The sequence below is a fragment of the Hyperolius riggenbachi genome, chromosome 8 (assembly GCF_040937935.1).
Source record: "Hyperolius riggenbachi isolate aHypRig1 chromosome 8, aHypRig1.pri, whole genome shotgun sequence".
NCBI lineage: Eukaryota > Metazoa > Chordata > Amphibia > Anura > Hyperoliidae > Hyperolius > Hyperolius riggenbachi.
Window position 1 is genome coordinate 249,852,080 of NC_090653.1, and position 13,802 is coordinate 249,865,881.

Sequence of the window (13,802 nt, forward strand, 5' to 3'; positions counted from 1 at the left end):
TCACAACCCGTCTTCTAGATTTCTAAGAAAAATCTAAAACTTTCTGAGTCTACTACCTGTAACCTGCTAAACTTTCAACACTCAGCAGCAGAGATGGTTGTACTTACCAACATCTGACCTCTCAAATCCACTTCTTTTGTTTCATTTAATGAAATTGGTGCCACTCATTAAAAAAAACCCATCATGAATGCTTCAGGAACTGAGACGCTCCACATTTCAAAATGTGAATTTGTTTGCACGTCCAAGGTGATATCCTTTGTGCTGCATAACAATGCTCATGCAGCTTGCTTTGCATACTACATCTGGAGAAGATATACATTTTAGGAATGAAGCCCTTGATGGGATATTCTTAAATGATGTCCCTATGGAATCTCAAGGGCGGCTTGTTGTTTAAATTTAGGAACAAAGCTAGATTTATCATTAGTGAAAACCAAGTTTGTTGGTTATGGAAGGCAAGACTTGGCACGCTTTCATTCTCTTAGTTGATTAATTGTGTGTCATTAGTTGATGAGGTGGTTACAAACTGTGCTGGTGAAGGTGAACTGTTTACTCCTTTCCATGAAGAGCTTAGTCTGTGTTGCAGCAGACAAGTTTCCAGGGATGGACTTTTGAGGGCCATCTTCGGTGCACTTTCAGCATCTTTTAGGTAATACGGCTTCGGTTTCCAGTTTAAAATGTGACTATGGTGGGACTCGAACCCACAACCATTGAATGCCTACATTTCACTAGAAGTCCAATGCACTATCCATTGCACCACAGAGCCGAGCTTGCACTGACTGTTTTTGCCAGGCACCTTCAAATGAAAAATATCTGCTTTTACCCATTTGTTCGTGGCATTTCAGGATGTATGCAGGCTACCTTTTTGTTATATAAGAAGAAAGAGTACAGCATCTGGCTATCTCCCAAATGTTACTCTGGATTATTTCAGCAGTCCCATCTCACTCTCATCAAACACCTGTTTCATTACATAACAAGCTATCATCACAACCCGTCTTCTAGATTTCTAAGAAAAATCAAAAACTTTCTGAGTCTACTACCTGTAACCTGCTAAACTTTCAACACTCAGCAGCAGAGATGGTTGTACTTACCAACATCTGACCTCTCAAATCCACTTCTTTTGTTTCATTTAATGAAATTGGTGCCACTCATTAAAAAAAACCCATCATGAATGCTTCAGGAACTGAGACGCTCCACATTTCAAAATGTGAATTTGTTTGCACGTCCAAGGTGATATCCTTTGTGCTGCATAACAATGCTCATGCAGCTTGCTTTGCATACTACATCTGGAGAAGATATACATTTTAGGAATGAAGCCCTTGATGGGATATTCTTAAATGATGTCCCTATGGAATCTCAAGGGCGGCTTGTTGTTTAAATTTAGGAACAAAGCTAGATTTATCATTAGTGAAAACCAAGTTTGTTGGTTATGGAAGGCAAGACTTGGCACGCTTTCATTCTCTTAGTTGATTAATTGTGTGTCATTAGTTGATGAGGTGGTTACAAACTGTGCTGGTGAAGGTGAACTGTTTACTCCTTTCCATGAAAAGCTTAGTCTGTGTTGCAGCAGACAAGTTTCCAGGGATGGACTTTTGAGGGCCATCTTCGGTGCACTTTCAGCATCTTTTAGGTAACACGGCTTCGGTTTCCAGTTTAAAATGCGACTCTGGCGGGACTCGAACCCACAACCTTTGAATGCCTACATTTCACTAGAAGTCCAATGCGCTATCCATTGCGCCACAGAGCCGAGCTTGCACTGACTGTTTTTGCCAGGCACCTTCAAATGAAAAATATCTGCTTTTACCCATTTGATCGTGGCATTTCAGGATGTATGCAGGCTACCTTTTTGTTATATAAGAAGAAAGAGTACAGCATCTGGCTATCTCCCAAATGTTACTCTGGATTATTTCAGCAGTCCCATCTCACTCTCATCAAACACCTGTTTCATTACATAACAAGCTATCATCACAACCCGTCTTCTAGATTTCTAAGAAAAATCAAAAACTTTCTGAGTCTACTACCTGTAACCTGCTAAACTTTCAATACTCAGCAGCAGAGATGGTTGTACTTACCAACATCTGACCTCTCAAATCCACTTCTTTTGTTTCATTTAATGAAATTGGTGCCACTCATTAAAAAAAACCCATCATGAATGCTTCAGGAACTGAGACGCTCCACATTTCAAAATGTGAATTTGTTTGCACGTCCAAGGTGATATCCTTTGTGCTGCATAACAATGCTCATGCAGCTTGCTTTGCATACTACATCTGGAGAAGATATACATTTTAGGAATGAAGCCCTTGATGGGATGTTCTTAAATGATGTCCCTATGGAATCTCAAGGGCGGCTTGTAGTTTAAATTTAGGAACAAAGCTAGATTTATCATTAGCGAAAACCAAGTTTGTTGGTTATGGAAGGCAAGACTTGGCACGCTTTCATTCTCTTAGTTGATTAATTGTGTGTCATTAGTTGATGAGGTGGTTACAAACTGTGCTGGTGAAGGTGAACTGTTTACTCCTTTCCATGAAGAGCTTAGTCTGTGTTGCAGCAGACAAGTTTCCAGGGATGGACTCTTGAGGGCCATCTTCGGTGCACTTTCAGCATCTTTTAGGTAACACGGCTTCGGTTTCCAGTTTAAATTGCGACTCTGGTGGGACTCAAACCCACAACCTTTGAATGCCTACATTTCACTAGAAGTCCAATGCGCTATCCATTGCGCCACAGAGCCGAGCTTGCACTGCCTGTTTTTGCCAGGCACCTTCAAATGAAAAATATCTGCTTTTACCCATTTGTTCGTGGCATTTCAGGGTGTATGCAGGCTACCTTTTTGTTATATAAGAAGAAAGAGTACAGCATCTGGCTATCTCCCAAATGTTACTCTGGATTATTTCAGCAGTCCCATCTCACTCTCATCAAACACCTGTTTCATTACATAACAAGCTATCATCACAACCCGTCTTCTAGATTTCTAAGAAAAATCAAAAACTTTCTGAGTCTACTACCTGTAACCTGCTAAACTTTCAATACTCAGCAGCAGAGATGGTTGTACTTACCAACATCTGACCTCTCAAATCCACTTCTTTTGTTTCATTTAATGAAATTGGTGCCACTCATTAAACAAAACCCATCATGAATGCTTCAGGAACTGAGACGCTCCACATTTCAAAATGTGAATTTGTTTGCACGTCCAAGGTGATATCCTTTGTGCTGCATAACAATGCTCATGCAGCTTGCTTTGCATACTACATCTGGAGAAGATATACATTTTAGGAATGAAGCCCTTGATGGGATGTTCTTAAATGATGTCCCTATGGAATCTCAAGGGCGGCTTGTAGTTTAAATTTAGGAACAAAGCTAGATTTATCATTAGCGAAAACCAAGTTTGTTGGTTATGGAAGGCAAGACTTGGCACGCTTTCATTCTCTTAGTTGATTAATTGTGTGTCATTAGTTGATGAGGTGGTTACAAACTGTGCTGGTGAAGGTGAACTGTTTACTCCTTTCCATGAAGAGCTTAGTCTGTGTTGCAGCAGACAAGTTTCCAGGGATGGACTCTTGAGGGCCATCTTCGGTGCACTTTCAGCATCTTTTAGGTAACACGGCTTCGGTTTCCAGTTTAAATTGCGACTCTGGTGGGACTCAAACCCACAACCTTTGAATGCCTACATTTCACTAGAAGTCCAATGCGCTATCCATTGCGCCACAGAGCCGAGCTTGCACTGCCTGTTTTTGCCAGGCACCTTCAAATGAAAAATATCTGCTTTTACCCATTTGTTCGTGGCATTTCAGGATGTATGCAGGCTACCTTTTTGTTATATAAGAAGAAAGAGTACAGCATCTGGCTATCTCCCAAATGTTACTCTGGATTATTTCAGCAGTCCCATCTCACTCTCATCAAACACCTGTTTCATTACATAACAAGCTATCATCACAACCCGTCTTCTAGATTTCTAAGAAAAATCAAAAACTTTCTGAGTCTACTACCTGTAACCTGCTAAACTTTCAATACTCAGCAGCAGAGATGGTTGTACTTACCAACATCTGACCTCTCAAATCCACTTCTTTTGTTTCATTTAATGAAATTGGAGCCACTCATTAAACAAAACCCATCATGAATGCTTCAGGAACTGAGACGCTCCACATTTCAAACTGTGAATTTGTTTGCACGTCCAAGGTGATATCCTTTGTGCTGCACAACAATGCTCATGCAGCTTGCTTTGCATACTACATCTGGAGAAGATATACATTTTAGGAATAAAGCCCTTGATGGGATATTCTTAAATGATGTCACTATGGAATCTCAAGGGCGGCTTGTTGTTTAAATTTAGGAACAAAGCTAGATTTATCATTAGTGAAAACCAAGTTTGTTGGTTATGGAAGGCAAGACTTGGCACGCTTTCATTCTCTTAGTTGATTAATTGTGTGTCATTAGTTGATGAGGTGGTTACAAACTGTGCTGGTGAAGGTGAACTGTTTACTCCTTTCCATGAAAAGCTTAGTCTGTGTTGCAGCAGACAAGTTTCCAGGGATGGACTTTTGAGGGCCATCTTCGGTGCACTTTCAGCATCTTTTAGGTAACACGGCTTCGGTTTCCAGTTTAAAATGTGACTCTGGTGGGACTCGAACCCACAACCTTTGAATGCCTACATTTCACTAGAAGTCCAATGCGCTATCCATTGCGCCACAGAGCCGAGCTTGCACTGACTGTTTTTGCCAGGCACCTTCAAATGAAAAATATCTGCTTTTACCCATTTGTTCGTGGCATTTCAGGATGTATGCAGGCTACCTTTTTGTTATATAAGAAGAAAGAGTACAGCATCTGGCTATCTCCCAAATGTTACTCTGGATTATTTCAGCAGTCCCATCTCACTCTCATCAAACACCTGTTTCATTACATAACAAGCTATCATCACAACCCGTCTTTTAGATTTCTAAGAAAAATCAAAAACTTTCTGAGTCTACTACCTGTAACCTGCTAAACTTTCAATACTCAGCAGCAGAGATGGTTGTACTTACCAACATCTGACCTATCAAATCCACTTCTTTTGTTTCATTTAATGAAATTGGTGCCACTCATTAAAAAAAACCCATCATGAATGCTTCAGGAACTGAGACGCTCCACATTTCAAAATGTGAATTTGTTTGCACGTCCAAGGTGATATCCTTTGTGCTGCACAACAATGCTCATGCAGCTTGCTTTGCATACTACATCTGGAGAAGATATACATTTTAGGAATGAAGCCCTTGATGGGATATTCTTCAATGATGTCCCTATGGAATCTCAAGGGCGGCTTGTTGTTTAAATTTAGGAACAAAGCTAGATTTATCATTAGCGAAAACCAAGGTTGTTGGTTATGGAAGGCAAGACTTGGCACGCTTTCATTCTCTTAGTTGATTAATTGTGTGTCATTAGTTGATGAGGTGGTTACAAACTGTGCTGGTGAAGGTGAACTGTTTACTCCTTTCCATGAAGAGCTTAGTCTGTGTTGCAGCAGACAAGTTTCCAGGGATGGACTTTTGAGGGCCATCTTCGGTGCACTTTCAGCATCTTTTAGGTAACACGGCTTCGGTTTCCAGTTTAAAATGCGACTCTGGCGGGACTCGAACCCACAACCTTTGAATGCCTACATTTCACTAGAAGTCCAATGCGCTATCCATTGCGCCACAGAGCCAAGCTTGCACTGACTGCTTTTGCCAGGCACCTTCAAATGAAAAATATCTGCTTTTACCCATTTGATCGTGGCATTTCAGGATGTATGCAGGCTACCTTTTTGTTATATAAGAAGAAAGAGTACAGCATCTGGCTATCTCCCAAATGTTACTCTGGATTATTTCAGCAGTCCCATCTCACTCTCATCAAACACCTGTTTCATTACATAACAAGCTATCATCACAACCCGTCTTCTAGATTTCTAAGAAAAATCAAAAACTTTCTGAGTCTACTACCTGTAACCTGCTAAACTTTCAATACTCAGCAGCAGAGATGGTTGTACTTACCAACATCTGACCTCTCAAATCCACTTCTTTTGTTTCATTTAATGAAATTGGTGCCACTCATTAAAAAAAACCCATCATGAATGCTTCAGGAACTGAGACGCTCCACATTTCAAAATGTGAATTTGTTTGCACGTCCAAGGTGATATCCTTTGTGCTGCATAACAATGCTCATGCAGCTTGCTTTGCATACTACATCTGGAGAAGATATACATTTTAGGAATGAAGCCCTTGATGGGATGTTCTTAAATGATGTCCCTATGGAATCTCAAGGGCGGCTTGTAGTTTAAATTTAGGAACAAAGCTAGATTTATCATTAGCGAAAACCAAGTTTGTTGGTTATGGAAGGCAAGACTTGGCACGCTTTCATTCTCTTAGTTGATTAATTGTGTGTCATTAGTTGATGAGGTGGTTACAAACTGTGCTGGTGAAGGTGAACTGTTTACTCCTTTCCATGAAGAGCTTAGTCTGTGTTGCAGCAGACAAGTTTCCAGGGATGGACTCTTGAGGGCCATCTTCGGTGCACTTTCAGCATCTTTTAGGTAACACGGCTTCGGTTTCCAGTTTAAATTGCGACTCTGGTGGGACTCAAACCCACAACCTTTGAATGCCTACATTTCACTAGAAGTCCAATGCGCTATCCATTGCGCCACAGAGCCGAGCTTGCACTGCCTGTTTTTGCCAGGCACCTTCAAATGAAAAATATCTGCTTTTACCCATTTGTTCGTGGCATTTCAGGATGTATGCAGGCTACCTTTTTGTTATATAAGAAGAAAGAGTACAGCATCTGGCTATCTCCCAAATGTTACTCTGGATTATTTGAGCAGTCCCATCTCACTCTCATCAAACACCTGTTTCATTACATAACAAGCTATCATCACAACCCGTCTTCTAGATTTCTAAGAAAAATCAAAAACTTTCTGAGTCTACTACCTGTAACCTGCTAAACTTTCAATACTCAGCAGCAGAGATGGTTGTACTTACCAACATCTGACCTCTCAAATCCACTTCTTTTGTTTCATTTAATGAAATTGGTGCCACTCATTAAAAAAAACCCATCATGAATGCTTCAGGAACTGAGACGCTCCACATTTCAAAATGTGAATTTGTTTGCACGTCCAAGGTGATATCCTTTGTGCTGCATAACAATGCTCATGCAGCTTGCTTTGCATACTACATCTGGAGAAGATATACATTTTAGGAATGAAGCCCTTGATGGGATATTCTTAAATTATGTCCCTATGGAATCTCAAGGGCGGCTTGTTGTTTAAATTTAGGAACAAAGCTAGATTTATCATTAGCGAAAACCAAGTTTGTTGGTTATGGAAGGCAAGACTTGGCACGCTTTCATTCTCTTAGTTGATTAATTGTGTGTCATTAGTTGATGAGGTGGTTACAAACTGTGCTGGTGAAGGTGAACTGTTTACTCCTTTCCATGAAGAGCTTAGTCTGTGTTGCAGCAGACAAGTTTCCAGGGATGGACTCTTGAGGGCCATCTTCGGTGCACTTTCAGCATCTTTTAGGTAACACGGCTTCGGTTTCCAGTTTAAATTGCGACTCTGGTGGGACTCAAACCCACAACCTTTGAATGCCTACATTTCACTAGAAGTCCAATGCGCTATCCATTGCGCCACAGAGCCGAGCTTGCACTGCCTGTTTTTGCCAGGCACCTTCAAATGAAAAATATCTGCTTTTACCCATTTGTTCGTGGCATTTCAGGATGTATGCAGGCTACCTTTTTGTTATATAAGAAGAAAGAGTACAGCATCTGGCTATCTCCCAAATGTTACTCTGGATTATTTGAGCAGTCCCATCTCACTCTCATCAAACACCTGTTTCATTACATAACAAGCTATCATCACAACCCGTCTTCTAGATTTCTAAGAAAAATCAAAAACTTTCTGAGTCTACTACCTGTAACCTGCTAAACTTTCAATACTCAGCAGCAGAGATGGTTGTACTTACCAACATCTGACCTCTCAAATCCACTTCTTTTGTTTCATTTAATGAAATTGGTGCCACTCATTAAAAAAAACCCATCATGAATGCTTCAGGAACTGAGACGCTCCACATTTCAAAATGTGAATTTGTTTGCACGTCCAAGGTGATATCCTTTGTGCTGCATAACAATGCTCATGCAGCTTGCTTTGCATACTACATCTGGAGAAGATATACATTTTAGGAATGAAGCCCTTGATGGGATATTCTTAAATTATGTCCCTATGGAATCTCAAGGGCGGCTTGTTGTTTAAATTTAGGAACAAAGCTAGATTTATCATTAGCGAAAACCAAGTTTGTTGGTTATGGAAGGCAAGACTTGGCACGCTTTCATTCTCTTAGTTGATTAATTGTGTGTCATTAGTTGATGAGGTGGTTACAAACTGTGCTGGTGAAGGTGAACTGTTTACTCCTTTCCATGAAGAGCTTAGTCTGTGTTGCAGCAGACAAGTTTCCAGGGATGGACTCTTGAGGGCCATCTTCGGTGCACTTTCAGCATCTTTTAGGTAACACGGCTTCGGTTTCCAGTTTAAATTGCGACTCTGGTGGGACTCAAACCCACAACCTTTGAATGCCTACATTTCACTAGAAGTCCAATGCGCTATCCATTGCGCCACAGAGCCGAGCTTGCACTGCCTGTTTTTGCCAGGCACCTTCAAATGAAAAATATCTGCTTTTACCCATTTGTTCGTGGCATTTCAGGATGTATGCAGGCTACCTTTTTGTTATATAAGAAGAAAGAGTACAGCATCTGGCTATCTCCCAAATGTTACTCTGGATTATTTCAGCAGTCCCATCTCACTCTCATCAAACACCTGTTTCATTACATAACAAGCTATCATCACAACCCGTCTTCTAGATTTCTAAGAAAAATCAAAAACTTTCTGAGTCTACTACCTGTAACCTGCTAAACTTTCAATACTCAGCAGCAGAGATGGTTGTACTTACCAACATCTGACCTCTCAAATCCACTTCTTTTGTTTCATTTAATGAAATTGGTGCCACTCATTAAAAAAAACCCATCATGAATGCTTCAGGAACTGAGACGCTCCACATTTCAAAATGTGAATTTGTTTGCACGTCCAAGGTGATATCCTTTGTGCTGCACAACAATGCTCATGCAGCTTGCTTTGCATACTACATCTGGAGAAGATATACATTTTAGGAATGAAGCCCTTGATGGGATATTCTTCAATGATGTCCCTATGGAATCTCAAGGGCGGCTTGTTGTTTAAATTTAGGAACAAAGCTAGATTTATCATTAGCGAAAACCAAGGTTGTTGGTTATGGAAGGCAAGACTTGGCACGCTTTCATTCTCTTAGTTGATTAATTGTGTGTCATTAGTTGATGAGGTGGTTACAAACTGTGCTGGTGAAGGTGAACTGTTTACTCCTTTCCATGAAGAGCTTAGTCTGTGTTGCAGCAGACAAGTTTCCAGGGATGGACTTTTGAGGGCCATCTTCGGTGCACTTTCAGCATCTTTTAGGTAACACGGCTTCGGTTTCCAGTTTAAAATGCGACTCTGGCGGGACTCGAACCCACAACCTTTGAATGCCTACATTTCACTAGAAGTCCATTGCGCTATCCATTGCGCCACAGAGCCGAGCTTGCACTGACTGTTTTTGCCAGGCACCTTCAAATGAAAAATATCTGCTTTTACCCATTTGATCGTGGCATTTCAGGATGTATGCAGGCTACCTTTTTGTTATATAAGAAGAAAGAGTACAGCATCTGGCTATCTCCCAAATGTTACTCTGGATTATTTCAGCAGTCCCATCTCACTCTCATCAAACACCTGTTTCATTACATAACAAGCTATCATCACAACCCGTCTTCTAGATTTCTAAGAAAAATCAAAAACTTTCTGAGTCTACTACCTGTAACCTGCTAAACTTTCAATACTCAGCAGCAGAGATGGTTGTACTTACCAACATCTGACCTCTCAAATCCACTTCTTTTGTTTCATTTAATGAAATTGGTGCCACTCATTAAAAAAAACCCATCATGAATGCTTCAGGAACTGAGACGCTCCACATTTCAAAATGTGAATTTGTTTGCACGTCCAAGGTGATATCCTTTGTGCTGCATAACAATGCTCATGCAGCTTGCTTTGCATACTACATCTGGAGAAGATATACATTTTAGGAATGAAGCCCTTGATGGGATATTCTTAAATGATGTCCCTATGGAATCTCAAGGGCGGCTTGTTGTTTAAATTTAGGAACAAAGCTAGATTTATCATTAGTGAAAACCAAGTTTATTGGTTATGGAAGGCAAGACTTGGCACGCTTTCATTCTCTTAGTTGATTAATTGTGTGTCATTAGTTGATGAGGTGGTTACACACTGTGCTGGTGAAGGTGAACTGTTTACTCCTTTCCATGAAGAGCTTAGTCTGTTTTGCAGCAGACAAGTTTCCAGGGATGGACTTTTGAGGGCCATCTTCGGTGCACTTTCAGCATCTTTTAGGTAACACGGCTTCGGTTTCCAGTTTAAAATGTGACTCTGGTGGGACTCGAACCCACAACCTTTGAATGCCTACATTTCACTAGAAGTCCAATGCGCTATCCATTGCGCCACAGAGCCGAGCTTGCACTGACTGTTTTTGCCAGGCACCTTCAAATGAAAAATATCTGCTTTTACCCATTTGTTCGTGGCATTTCAGGATGTATGCAGGCTACCTTTTTGTTATATAAGAAGAAAGAGTACAGCATCTGGCTATCTCCCAAATGTTACTCTGGATTATTTCAGCAGTCCCATCTCACTCTCATCAAACACCTGTTTCATTACATAACAAGCTATCATCACAACCCGTCTTCTAGATTTCTAAGAAAAATCAAAAACTTTCTGAGTCTACTACCTGTAACCTGCTAAACTTTCAATACTCAGCAGCAGAGATGGTTGTACTTACCAACATCTGACCTCTCAAATCCACTTCTTTTGTTTCATTTAATGAAATTGGTGCCACTCATTAAAAAAAACCCATCATGAATGCTTCAGGAACTGAGACGCTCCACATTTCAAAATGTGAATTTGTTTGCACGTCCAAGGTGATATCCTTTGTGCTGCATAACAATGCTCATGCAGCTTGCTTTGCATACTACATCTGGAGAAGATATACATTTTAGGAATGAAGCCCTTGATGGGATATTCTTAAATGATGTCCCTATGGAATCTCAAGGGCGGCTTGTTGTTTAAATTTAGGAACAAAGCTAGATTTATCATTAGTGAAAACCAAGTTTATTGGTTATGGAAGGCAAGACTTGGCACGCTTTCATTCTCTTAGTTGATTAATTGTGTGTCATTAGTTGATGAGGTGGTTACACACTGTGCTGGTGAAGGTGAACTGTTTACTCCTTTCCATGAAAAGCTTAGTCTGTTTTGCAGCAGACAAGTTTCCAGGGATGGACTTTTGAGGGCCATCTTCAGTGCACTTTCAGCATCTTTTAGGTAACACGGCTTCGGTTTCCAGTTTAAAATGTGACTCTGGTTCGACTCGAACCCACAACCTTTGAATGCCTACATTTCACTAGAAGTCCAATGCGCTATCCATTGCGCCACAGAGCCGAGCTTGCACTGACTGTTTTTGCCAGGCACCTTCAAATGAAAAATATCTGCTTTTACCCATTTGTTCGTGGCATTTCAGGATGTATGCAGGCTACCTTTTTGTTATATAAGAAGAAAGAGTACAGCATCTGGCTATCTCCCAAATGTTACTCTGGATTATTTCAGCAGTCCCATCTCACTCTCATCAAACACCTGTTTCATTACATAACAAGCTATCATCACAACCCGTCTTCTAGATTTCTAAGAAAAATCAAAAACTTTCTGAGTCTACTACCTGTAACCTGCTAAACTTTCAATACTCAGCAGCAGAGATGGTTGTACTTACCAACATCTGACCTCTCAAATCCACTTCTTTTGTTTCATTTAATGAAATTGGTGCCACTCATTAAAAAAAACCCATCATGAATGCTTCAGGAACTGAGACGCTCCACATTTCAAAATGTGAATTTGTTTGCACGTCCAAGGTGATATACTTTGTGCAGCACAACAATGCTCATGCAGCTTGCTTTGCATACTACATCTGGAGAAGATATACATTTTAGGAATGAAGCCCTTGATGGGATATTCTTAAATGATGTCCCTATGGAATCTCAAGGGCGGCTTGTTGTTTAAGTTTAGGAACAAAGCTAGATTTATCATTAGTGAAAACCAAGTTTGTTGGTTATGGAAGGCAAGACTTGGCACGCTTTCATTCTCTTAGTTGATTAATTGTGTGTCATTAGTTGATGAGGTGGTTACACACTGTGCTGGTGAAGGTGAACTGTTTACTCCTTTCCATGAAAAGCTTAGTCTGTGTTGCAGCAGACAAGTTTCCAGGGATGGACTTTTGAGGGCCATCTTCGGTGCACTTTCAGCATCTTTTAGGTAACACGGCTTCAGTTTCCAGTTTAAAATGCGACTCTGGTGGCACTCGAATCCACAACCTTTGAATGCCTACATTTTACTAGAAGTCCAATGCGCTATCCATTGCGCCACAGAGCCAAGCTTGCACTGACTGTTTTTGCCAGGCACCTTCAAATGAAAAATATCTGCTTTTACCCATTTGTTCGTGGCATTTCAGGATGTTTTCAGGCTACCTTTTTGTTATATAAGAAGAAAGAGTACAGCATCTGGCTATCTCCCAAATGTTACTCTGGATTATTTCAGCAGTCCCATCTCACTCTCATCAAACACCTGTTTCATTACATAACAAGCTATCATCACAACCCGTCTTCTAGATTTCTAAGAAAAATCAAAAACTTTCTGAGTCTACTACCTGTAACCTGCTAAACTTTCAATACTCAGCAGCAGAGATGGTTGTACTTACCAACATCTGACCTCTCAAATCCACTTCTTTTGTTTCATTTAATGAAATTGGTGCCATTTATTAAAAAAAACCCATTATGAATGCTTCAGGAACTGAGACGCTCCACATTTCAAAATGTGAATTTGTTTGCACGTCCAAGGTGATATCCTTTGTGCTGCATAACAATGCTCATGCAGCTTGCTTTGCATACTACATCTGGAGAAGATATACATTTTAGGAATGAAGCCCTTGATGGGATATTCTTAAATGATGTCCCTATGGAATCTCAAGGGCGGCTTGTTGTTTAAATTTAGGAACAAAGCTAGATTTAACATTAGTGAAAACCAAGTTTGTTGGTTATGGAAGGCAAGACTTGGCACGCTTTCATTCTCTTAGTTGATTAATTGTGTGTCATTAGTTGATGAGGTGGTTACAAACTGTGCTGGTGAAGGTGAACTGTTTACTCCTTTCCATGAAAAGCTTAGTCTGTGTTGCAGCAGACAAGTTTCCAGGGATGGACTCTTGAGGGCCATCTTCGGTGCACTTTCAGCATCTTTTAGGTAACACGGCTTCGGTTTCCAGTTTAAAATGCGACTCTGGTGGGACTCGAACCCACAACCTTTGAATGCCTACATTTCACTAGAAGTCCAATGCGCTATCCATTGCGCCACAGAGCCAAGCTTGCACTGCCTGTTTTTGCCAGGCACCTTCAAATGAAAAATATCTGCTTTTACCCATTTGTTCGTGGCATTTCAGGATGTATGCAGGCTACCTTTTTGTTATATAAGAAGAAAGAGCACAGCATCTGGCTATCTCCCAAATGTTACTCTGGATTATTTCAGCAGTCCCATCTCACTCTCATCAAACACCTGTTTCATTACATAACAAGCTATCATCACAACCCGTCTTCTAGATTTCTAAGAAAAATCAAAAACTTTCTGAGTCTACTACCTGTAACCTGCT

General features: G+C 40.6%; 12 non-coding genes across 12 annotated transcripts; all 12 read right to left on the reverse strand.

The window, feature by feature from the left end:
• Positions 1–1,658: 1,658 nt before the first annotated feature.
• Positions 1,659–1,744, reverse strand: TRNAR-UCU (transfer RNA arginine (anticodon UCU)). Its single transcript is given in 2 exon segments — positions 1,659–1,694; positions 1,708–1,744. It is a non-coding gene; the product is annotated as a tRNA-Arg (tRNA).
• Positions 1,745–2,639: 895 nt separating this feature from the next.
• Positions 2,640–2,725, reverse strand: TRNAR-UCU (transfer RNA arginine (anticodon UCU)). Its single transcript is given in 2 exon segments — positions 2,640–2,675; positions 2,689–2,725. It is a non-coding gene; the product is annotated as a tRNA-Arg (tRNA).
• An 895-nt stretch (positions 2,726–3,620) lies between these two features.
• TRNAR-UCU (transfer RNA arginine (anticodon UCU)) lies at positions 3,621–3,706 on the reverse strand. The gene is given in 2 exon segments: positions 3,621–3,656; positions 3,670–3,706. It is a non-coding gene; the product is annotated as a tRNA-Arg (tRNA).
• An 895-nt stretch (positions 3,707–4,601) lies between these two features.
• Positions 4,602–4,687, reverse strand: TRNAR-UCU (transfer RNA arginine (anticodon UCU)). The gene is given in 2 exon segments: positions 4,602–4,637; positions 4,651–4,687. It is a non-coding gene; the product is annotated as a tRNA-Arg (tRNA).
• Positions 4,688–5,582: 895 nt separating this feature from the next.
• On the reverse strand, positions 5,583–5,668 carry TRNAR-UCU (transfer RNA arginine (anticodon UCU)). Its single transcript is given in 2 exon segments — positions 5,583–5,618; positions 5,632–5,668. It is a non-coding gene; the product is annotated as a tRNA-Arg (tRNA).
• An 895-nt stretch (positions 5,669–6,563) lies between these two features.
• On the reverse strand, positions 6,564–6,649 carry TRNAR-UCU (transfer RNA arginine (anticodon UCU)). Its single transcript is given in 2 exon segments — positions 6,564–6,599; positions 6,613–6,649. It is a non-coding gene; the product is annotated as a tRNA-Arg (tRNA).
• An 895-nt stretch (positions 6,650–7,544) lies between these two features.
• On the reverse strand, positions 7,545–7,630 carry TRNAR-UCU (transfer RNA arginine (anticodon UCU)). Its single transcript is given in 2 exon segments — positions 7,545–7,580; positions 7,594–7,630. It is a non-coding gene; the product is annotated as a tRNA-Arg (tRNA).
• Positions 7,631–8,525: 895 nt separating this feature from the next.
• TRNAR-UCU (transfer RNA arginine (anticodon UCU)) lies at positions 8,526–8,611 on the reverse strand. Its single transcript is given in 2 exon segments — positions 8,526–8,561; positions 8,575–8,611. It is a non-coding gene; the product is annotated as a tRNA-Arg (tRNA).
• An 895-nt stretch (positions 8,612–9,506) lies between these two features.
• On the reverse strand, positions 9,507–9,592 carry TRNAR-UCU (transfer RNA arginine (anticodon UCU)). Its single transcript is given in 2 exon segments — positions 9,507–9,542; positions 9,556–9,592. It is a non-coding gene; the product is annotated as a tRNA-Arg (tRNA).
• An 895-nt stretch (positions 9,593–10,487) lies between these two features.
• On the reverse strand, positions 10,488–10,573 carry TRNAR-UCU (transfer RNA arginine (anticodon UCU)). Its single transcript is given in 2 exon segments — positions 10,488–10,523; positions 10,537–10,573. It is a non-coding gene; the product is annotated as a tRNA-Arg (tRNA).
• A 1,876-nt stretch (positions 10,574–12,449) lies between these two features.
• On the reverse strand, positions 12,450–12,535 carry TRNAR-UCU (transfer RNA arginine (anticodon UCU)). The gene is given in 2 exon segments: positions 12,450–12,485; positions 12,499–12,535. It is a non-coding gene; the product is annotated as a tRNA-Arg (tRNA).
• An 895-nt stretch (positions 12,536–13,430) lies between these two features.
• On the reverse strand, positions 13,431–13,516 carry TRNAR-UCU (transfer RNA arginine (anticodon UCU)). The gene is given in 2 exon segments: positions 13,431–13,466; positions 13,480–13,516. It is a non-coding gene; the product is annotated as a tRNA-Arg (tRNA).
• Between the last annotated feature and the right edge of the window lie 286 nt (positions 13,517–13,802).